Source organism: Octopus bimaculoides, chromosome 7 (genome assembly GCF_046866305.1).
Source record: "Octopus bimaculoides isolate indiv1 chromosome 7, ASM4686630v1, whole genome shotgun sequence".
NCBI lineage: Eukaryota > Metazoa > Mollusca > Cephalopoda > Octopoda > Octopodidae > Octopus > Octopus bimaculoides.
Window position 1 is genome coordinate 96,186,479 of NC_142934.1, and position 10,000 is coordinate 96,196,478.

The 10,000-nt window shown below is 38.9% G+C and overlaps 1 protein-coding gene across 33 annotated transcripts in view; it reads left to right on the forward strand.

Annotated features, from left to right (window-relative positions):
- The window catches only part of LOC106883309 (teneurin-m), a 572,946-nt gene that overhangs the window by 148,908 nt on the left and 414,038 nt on the right, over positions 1-10,000 (forward strand). Inside the window, exon 1 of one of the 33 annotated variants that reach the window (XM_089355708.1) lies at positions 8,450-9,300. The exons of 31 other annotated variants lie outside the window; for them this stretch is intronic. The gene's annotated coding sequence lies outside the window, so the exon portion shown is untranslated. Of the gene's footprint in view, positions 1-8,449; positions 9,301-10,000 lie in introns of those variants that run through there. One more of the 33 variants, XM_089355686.1, reaches the window with a different exon arrangement.

Here is a 10,000-nt window from a genome sequence, read left to right on the forward strand (position 1 = left end):
TCAAATAGATGTTAAAGTAATCGATGTAATGAGGGCTTATTTGTTTTTTACAAGCATGCTGAAGATATCTGACGAAGTAGAATCCATGATTAGCACCTGGATAGTTAAACAAGTTATATCAGGAAGTATCGGACCCAATGACCTGCAAAATGGTGCCATTGTAAACTGCTATAAAGTGAAAGGGGAGGCCTTAAAGAGAGGACACTATAGGGAAATCAGACTTCTGGATCAAGTTCTAAAGGTGATAGAGAAAGTGTACACAAATGATCCATGATAGGGTAGACCTGGATGGGATTCGGTTTGACTTTGTGCCTGGAAGAGGTGCTATGGGTGGAATCGTCATAGGGACGTAATTGCAGAGGAAAATACGTGGCTCTTAATAAACCACTATTCCTAATTTCCATAGATTTCGAGAAGGCATTTAGCAAGATACCACATTCAGTAATTTGATGGTCGTTGAAGAGACTAGCTGTATACGAATGGCTTGTAAGGGCTGTGCAAGCTATGTACAAAGATGCAGGAAGATGAGAGCCGCAACAAACTCAGAGACGACTCTAGTGTGAAGATTGAACTTCATCAAGCTTCAGTCCTCGCTCCTTTTCTATCCATCATAGTCCTGCAGGCCATCACAGAGGAGTCTAAGACTAGATGTCCATGGCAACTTTGACATACTGATGATTTACTTCTCATAGCTGATTCTCTAGAGAAATTGGAAGAGGAAGTTGCAGGCATGGAAGCTAAACCTAGAATCGACAGGTCTAGCAATGACTAAGGTTTTAGGGAGTAGGAAAGAAGTCAGGGCCCTTGTATCATCAGGAAAATAGCTTTGTTCAAAATGCGGAAAGGGAGTAGGTTTCAACTCCATACTTTGTTGGCATGAAAGTTGTAGTGGAATCACGAGCAGACTAAAAGAAAAAGTTTCCTAGGTAACAGAATGTAATATGAACGTCATGTGAGCATGGTCCGTTGGATGTGCAGTGTATGTGTATATATATGAATGACAGAGTATTAATATGTTGGAAGAGTGGGAATAAGAGGAATAAAATGTAGCGTGCAAGAAAGAAGACTGTCATATGTTGCGTATGGATGATGGCAGTTCTATAAAAGAAGTGCAAATCACTTAATGTGGATAGAACTTATGAAAGAGGGACAACCAGGCAGGTATGTAACGAAGCTGCTCTTAGGAACTTAAAGTCCAAGGAGGAGACGATATGAGACTGGTGGGATTTTAGACAAGACCCACGCAACTCCTCCCAAGACACCACCATCCTTCTTCTCTCTAACTCCACTTCATCAATACCACTAGTTTTGTTCACTACCGGGAACCATTTCACTTTAGAACCATCGTCCTTAACACTGTCCATTCCATATTTTGTATTCACCAAATCATTTCACTTTGTCCACCGCCACACGTTTCACACGTTTCCCATTCTCTTACGCTTCTCTCTCTCTCTCTCACTCTCTCTCCCCTCTAAACTCTTGCAATCTGCCAATCACCCATCATCCTTATCATCCTCACTCTCTCATCCTTTCTTTTTCTACTCCATCATCCTTACCAGTGGCGACTCGTGTATAGGCACTGCGGAACTACAGTTCCCCCTGTTTCCACTCGATATTATCAATAACATTCAATATAATGAGTCCTTTCTTCATTAATTCTTTCTTTAAGCTTAATGTCAGTAGCCATCCCTTAGTTTATTAAAAAAAATACAAAAAATTCTTGCATAGAACTGTGTGCTTCACAGTTCCAGCAACGTGATGTTTGACTGTTGTGCGCATGTGCACATATCCGAGATAGGAAGCTTCACGCTAGGCAGAGAGAGCACTGTGGTTCACGCAGTGCCGACCCTGCTGTGCAGGTGAAAGGTAGTATTTCTTTTTGACTCCGCGTGTCTTGAGCTTAAAAACGTGTTTATATTTTTGAATGTGATAAAGTGTAGAATTAGATCCTGCTTCCAGCTTCAGTGTTGCTGCCAAGATTTGAAAAATAGGGCACATTTCCTCTCTTATTTTGTGATTTAGTGGGGATTTTTGAAAAACAAGTGGGAATTCGCAGCGGTGTTCATTGAACAAATTAAACACACTCCCCAGCAGTGGCTAAAACACGAACCGTGCAAGTTTATGTAGAACTTTTCTTTCTATATGTTTGTTTCTTTTTACACAATATTAAAACTACGGCTAAAACTTTTCTGAAGCAGCGACCCTACTAATTTTATCTACGAACTGCCACTGATCCTTAATATTCTGCTACTATTCACAGATCATTCCCACCCTTATCCACTATTCACAGTATCCACCCTTCTCTACCCAATCTCTATAACTGTCCCTTGCTCTTCTTTGCCTCCCCTACTAAACGCCTGTTCTTCATTCATTATATTTCCCCACCCTACTGTTACCTGCACCCCGTTTCTCATTCGTTTACACAATCTCGTAACTTCCATCCACCCTTATTCCCGGTTCTTTTTCCCCCATTTCTAATCCTACTCTTACCACGAGAAGCCACACATGCTATTTTCATTTCTTCTTTGATCCATCCCGATCATCCTCACCCTATCTGTTTCAATAGAGTAGCCATGTGACCCCTCAACAGCAAGAAACTTGTTCTGCTCCGGCCCATACTATCACACTTGAACCTTTAATCTCCAAGCTTTAGAGCCACGTTTCTCGGGGTTTGTAGTCTTATAAGAAGCTTGGCGATCTCACTAGCATTAGAAACATGAAAAAGCGCCCAGGAGACCCTGTAAAGCGATTGATGTTAGGAAGGGTATCCACCCTTAAAAACCGTGCCGAAGCAGACAGTGAAGCACAGTGCAGTCGTTGGAACCACCGGATTCTCTTTTACCGTCCAGCCCATGCTAGCATTGAACAAAGACGTTAAATGAAAACACACACATACTTTTTTATGAATGTGTGTGTATGTCTATATTTGTCTAGGATCTATTTTAAAACGGGGGCGCCAGTTTTCATTTATGTTTTATGTAGTGTTTTTGGTACGGAAAGACTTTCAAACTTCGTATACTTATCTATTTTGTGTTATAGAACAAAAAAATATTTTTGTATTCGAATTTATTTCATGTAAAAAATTGTCTTATTTCGATAATTTCTACTAATCACTGACGTCTATTCAGTTGAAAACAGTTAGCGCTGTAACGGTGTATATCGTATTAATCCCCTAACCCTAACCCTAACCCTAACTAGACTGTTAACCGTAACCGTAACCCTAAAACTAACCCTAACTCTAGAATCCGAACTCTAAAATTGTTACACACATAGATACGCACAGCGTAATTTATTATATAAACAATATATGCGTATAAATTACGATTAAACCGGATGAAATATGTCACAGGGAATAACATTTTTATGACCGCCCAGCAGTAACTCTATTCAGCTGAATAGACGTCAGTGATTGGTTGAAATTACAGAAATACGACAACTTTAACATGGAATAACTTGCGAATTCCTTTTTTTTGTTAAGAAGACTAAGAGTAAAAGATGTTTTATATGACACATTCTACCAGTGTCCCAAGTTTCAAAGTGTTTCGTTAGTGTTTCGTTAAGAAAATACTGGCGCCCCCGTTTTAAAATAGATCCTTTGTCTATATATGCCACCCCACCACACATATATTTATAATTTAATTCATGCAGTTCACCCTAAATATACCGCAGGCACACACATTTACAACATAAACATTAAAAATGTCACACACTGACACACATTTATAGGAAGTATAATGATGCTTCGGGTTGCTTACACGCATTTAGACTCCATGAACAAGACACGGACGCGCGCACGTACGCACGCACACACGCACACACACACACACATACACACACACGCACGCACACGCACGCACCATAAAAGTAAAGTCAAATTTAGTCTCTAAGCATACACAACTGATGGAGAATGTGTGAACGTGCTCAATGGATCCCCGTCTCTTACGACGAACGACAATGTGTATTGCTATTCGATCAAGTGAGCATTCAACTCATTGATTTAACGTTTAAGCAAGCTGAATAATCCACCTACACTTGTTCGATTAAATATAAATCTCAGGCAGAATCAATACGACGGTCTCGAACAAGACTCGGCTTGAAAATCTCAAGTAAAGCTTATCCGACGAGAAACACATATGTTTGATTAGTTTTGGAATGGGATGGAACGCAGGACATGAAGAGTGAGAAAGGAACTTCTCCATCAACGGACACAACCTGTACACGCACGCACGCACGCACGCACGCACGCACGCACGCACGCACGCGCGCACTGGCCAGTACGTGCACAAACATCGGTCACACAAATAACATATTGAACACTCTCACACGCACGCAAACACAGATCTCAAATAAAACGCATCCACTCTCCTACACAACGTTCGCTACACACAAATACACATACAAAGAGTGCGGCTACACTCACACACACACACACACACACACACACACACACAACATGCAGAGTAACGCAATCCCGAAACACTGTCTTCGGTGATGCAACAATGTCACAATTAAAACAGCAGACATCTTTAAAACGCACCACCGTTCACTTCGACTACCATTAAATACATTGCATTCAGTCAGTCCTGTGTACAGCACACACAGACACAGAAGATGGGCTGAAAAGAATAAATATAAACGCAGCCATAAACACGCTCTCTCTGTCTCTCTCTCTCCATTTTATTTCTTTCTTTGTCCTCTCAATATTTATCTCTTTGTCTATCGCATCGTCATTATACCCTCTCTTCTATTACATGATTAACACTTTCTGCCTCTCTTTTCCTGTTTTCCATCTATCTTTACTCGTCACATTTTCTCTTTTCTTTTTCAACTTCACAATTTTTCTCACACATCTCTCTCTCTCTCTCTCTCTCTCTCTCTCTCTCTCTCTCGTATTTAATTAGTTGAAAGCTCTCTATTTCAGTCATTTTCCTTGCTGACGACCATTCTCTCTCTCTCTCTCTCTCTCTCTTATCCTTTCCCATTTCATTCTTTCTCTCTTACTGCCTGTTTCTTTCTCCAGACCTAAAGACTCGGCCTTGCTTCTCTTTTGCTCAAATCTATTTTTCTCTGCTTTTGCCCCAGTCTCTCTCTCTCTCTCTCTCTCTCTCCTTACATTCTCTCTCTCTCTCTCTCTCTCTCTCTCTCTCCTTACATTCTCTCTCTCTCTCTCTCTTTCTCTCTCTCTCTCTCTCTCTCTCTCTCTCTTTGTATGTTTTTAGCCTTTATCTTGTTTCACTCATTAAATTGTGGCCATGCTGGGGCACCGCCTTGAAGGGTTTACACGAACAGATCTACACCATTACTTACTTTTTAAGCCTTGTTCTCTAATTTGGCGAACCGCTGCGTAACAGGGACGTAAACAAACCAGCACCGTTTATCATTACACACACACACACACACTCACACACATACGGGTTTCCTTTAGTTTCCGCCTATTAAATTTGCTCACAAGGTTTTGATTAGCCAGAGAACACCGAAGTCAGTTTCCCAAGGTGCCACACTCTAGAAACGAACCCGGAACCATGTAGTTGGGAAGTTGGCTTCTTTACACACAGCCATGCCGTATTGAGTATTTTCGGTTGCATTATTTTCGCCCCGATTTTTTTTTTTTTTTTCATGTTATAAGCAATTGTATCGATTACGTAAACATACTGGTAGACAGGGGAATGAATGCGCACACACGTACACACGCATAGACCTGTATAAACTTATGACTGCCAGAAACACAATTGTGCCCGGAGAAGATAGAGAATTGTATTTATGGAGCTTGATTTCATTTTCAACTGTCGCCCTGTTTCTTTTTTTTTTTTTTTCAAAACTTGTATGTATGATTCTTATTATATTGATCTCAAATTGAAGTTTTGTGATTTTTTTTTCGGGGGTCGTTAATCACTCTACTCAATATGATTATTTTCGTTGAAATTTCGAAATATTTTCTTCTGTTATTACTTATAGCAGTTCATTTCTGTTTATTTCAATTTCTATGTAAATTTCAATGATTCAAGCACATTTGTAAAGCCTTTTGCAATGCAAATCCTGAGTAATTTGGTTTTTGCTGTTTCCGTATATCACTGGTTTAACTACCGAGGAGTAATTACACGTAAGACACTCTCTAGTTCCGCTGATGAAGGGTTCATGTATCCATCCATGTATCAATGTGAACATCGGACTTTTAAAAACACAAACTTACTTAAATAATATATATATATTCTTTTACTTGTTTCAGTCATTTGAGTGCGGCCATGCTGGAGCACCGCCTTTAGTTGAACAAATCGACTTCAGGACTTAGTCTTTGTAAGCTTAGTACTTATTTAGTCGGTCTCTTTTGCCGAACCGCTAGGTAACGGGGACGTAAACACACCAGCATCAGTTGTCAAGCGATGGTGGGGGGGGGGACAAACACACACACTCAAACACACTCGCATATATATATATATATATATATATATATATATATATACTCATATACGACAAGCTTCTTTCAGTTTCCGTCTACCAAATTCACTTAAAAGGCTTTGGTCGGCCCGAGGCTATAGCAGAAGACACTTGCCCAAGGTGTCACGCAGCAAGCTACTGACCACGCAGCCACTCCTGCGCCTATTATATATATAATAATAATAATAATAATAATAATAATAATATATATATATATATATATATATATATATATATATATATATAGATGATGATGATGATGATGCTTGATTTTATATTCATACTCTTCGTATAACACGTACTTTCTCTCTCTTCCTCTCGTAAACGGGTCAACTGCAGCTAATGGCATGAAATTCATTACCAGAATGGTAACACTGACGTAAACATTACGATTACGTTTGTTTGGGGTTAGGTGGAGTATGGTGCAGTTTCTCATAGAGGCAGATTTAGTAATTACGAGCTCCTGGTGAGGCCATGTCAAGAATGCACTACCATGTGATGTTGGTGAAATTGTCTCGATGGTTCCGGAGTCTCCATTTGAAGCGAAGCAGGAAGGATGTTATCCCCTCTCTCTACACCCAAACGTAATTGTTTCAAAATATGTCTCAAGGTCAGACATTTTAAGGAAACAGAGTAAACCAATTACATAATCCCCAGTACTTAACTGGTACTCTGTTTCATCGACCCCGAAAGGTTGAAAGGTAGAGTTGACCTTAGAGATATTTGAACTCAGAAAGTAAAGATCCAAAATCACTTTGTCCAACGCGTTAACCATCCTGCCAGCCTGCCGTTTTCTTACGCCAATGAGTGATAATTCACATAATGAATATACGTATGTGATAGGGTTTACCTTAAGTAATTAAAAAGACCATTCACAGACAGTACAATGCTGTATCTGAATGTAACGTAGAATTATATATATATATATATATATATATAATGGTGAGTACTACAATACTAGCTATATTACTATCGATCTTAGCGACCGTCAGCAATAAATCTTTACCAACCTTTTTTTTCTTATACTTCTTTCTACTGTCATTGATCGTCTGCATAATATCACACCGTCCCGTCGTTAGAATTCAGTATTATCGCCATTGGCATCATCATCATCGTCATCAGCATCGTCGGAAACGTCGTAGTCATCATCACCATCATCGTTTTCTTTTTCTTTTTTAATCGAATAAAATTATAAATATAAACCTAATAAAATAACAATAACATGCCTTGTGGTATTTATTAGGGTCTTTACGTTCTGAGTTTAAAACCCGCTGGGGGTCAAGTTTGCTTTTTATCCTTCCGGGACGGGCAAAATAAAATACCACCCGTCAAGTAGTGGCATCGATTGATATTTCTTCCTGTGTGAAGCATCCTAGAAGTGAATGGAATTATAATACAACACCAGACAACTACGACGATGACTACTACTACTACTACTACCAAGACTACATTTAGCATTAGCATCATAACGGTCGTCGTCACTGTACGACTACTACTGCTATTAGTCTTACCTACTGGGCCAATATTTCCGCAGATCATAAGAGCCTATAATTATTGTTAATAGTAGTAGTAATAATAATAATAATAATAATAATAATAATAATAAATACCCCCTCATTTGATGTTCTTGTGACAAATAAAAGAGAATAATTATTATTATTACTAGTATTGTTATCAGTATTGTTGCCATTTTATTATTATTAAATCTATTTATATAAATCAAGTCCCCAATAAAAAAGCAGCGACGAATGCCAACCGCCATCACCGCCACCGCCACCACATCTTCAGCAACGACGGATCACGTTCATGATGGTGGCGACGACGAAGAAGACTGCAGAAACAGAAGTGGCATAGGCAGCAGCAGCAAGGACGACGACGACGACGACGACAACACGAAGAATCATCATCAGAAGCAGCAGCAACAGCAACAGCATCAGCAAGAACAGCAGCAGTAAGGCCCAGTATTATTATCAGCAGCGGCGGCGGTAGCAGCAGCAGCAGTAGTAGTAGCAACAGTAACAGCAACAACAGGAACATGGCTAAGACGATGAGGATGTACTACTACAATATAATATAATAATACAAGCCTGTTAGGATACTAAATAAGAACAGTAGCCTCGGTTGTTGTCTATTAGTAATAACGTTATTGTAATAATCACGATTATTGTGGTAATAACCGTTAAATAATCAACAAAAACAGTGATCTTTTATGATAATATATAAGAAGATGAAATAATGATGCGAAAGAGACGAAGGAGAAGAAACAACAGTTTATATTGAGAGAACAACCAGCGAAATTTTGGCCTCTTCATTCGTCTCTGCTGCTGCCATTAGCTATATACATACATATATATATATATATATACAACATACATTATATACACACACGCACTATATAATATTATTATATAGTATATACGCTCTACATATATTATATGTATACGTAGTTTGACGTACCCCCACTCTACTACCATGGATATATATTCTTACCTACAATTCGTTAAGGAGGATCTGGATATTATATGGTTTTTATAATTTTCAACCCAAAGTTTTGCAACGAGCAAAATCGAGTCGGATTATTTACGGGACGTTGATTATTATTATTATCATTATTATTATTATTATTATTATAATTATTATTATTATGGTTGTGTGATATTGTGCCTCCGTGTCCGTCTCCTCTCTTTCTGAAGGATTGCATTCGGGTGGCGGACACTTGTGTACAAACATATATTTCATATATTTTACGGCGACCATATACACGCACGAAGGATATCTATCTACATCTTTTATATATATATATATATAATATATATATATATATATATATATATATATATATATATATATATGGACTTGATGACGGTATGTTGAATTTTTATATAATTAACATTATTTCAGTTTGAATTATTAGCAACTACGTCCGTTCTAAATGTATTTTCTCTGCTTGTCTCTCTCTATAAATGTCGTTCATTTAGCGTTTATTGCTGGTGTTAATGTACAGAATTTAATGGTTTCTTCTTCGCAATATCGTGTGCTTCATATATAAAGGGAAGATATTTTATTAATATTTTCATCTTACCACTTTTATTTCCATCACTCATTCCTTTCCCCCTCTCTTCAAATCTATTCGTTTTATCTCTCTGTCTCTCTCTCCTACTTCATTCACCCTCTCTCTTTCTATCTCTCTCTCTCAATCTTTAATCAAATTTTTCTGTCGTCTGCTATCTCTCCGTCTGTAATCTACCACTGTCTGTCTGTCTGTCCTCCCCCTCCCTCTCTCTCTATCTCTCTCCCTTTCTTCTCTTATCCCTCTCTCTCCCTCTTACTCTCGTTTTCCGCTCATCCATACCCACTCCGCCTACACTCACAACTCTCATCCTCCTCTCTTTCCACTTTCACTGTCGTCTGCTCCAGTCAATCTTCCGCCCGTCATATTTGTCGTCTGCCTTTCTCATTTTTTTCTTCCTTCCTTCCTTTTCTTTCTCCGTCTCTCAACTCCCCCTCATTCTCCCTCACAATGACTGCCTCGCGTCTCAATCCACCTCTCTCCCTCACTCTCTCT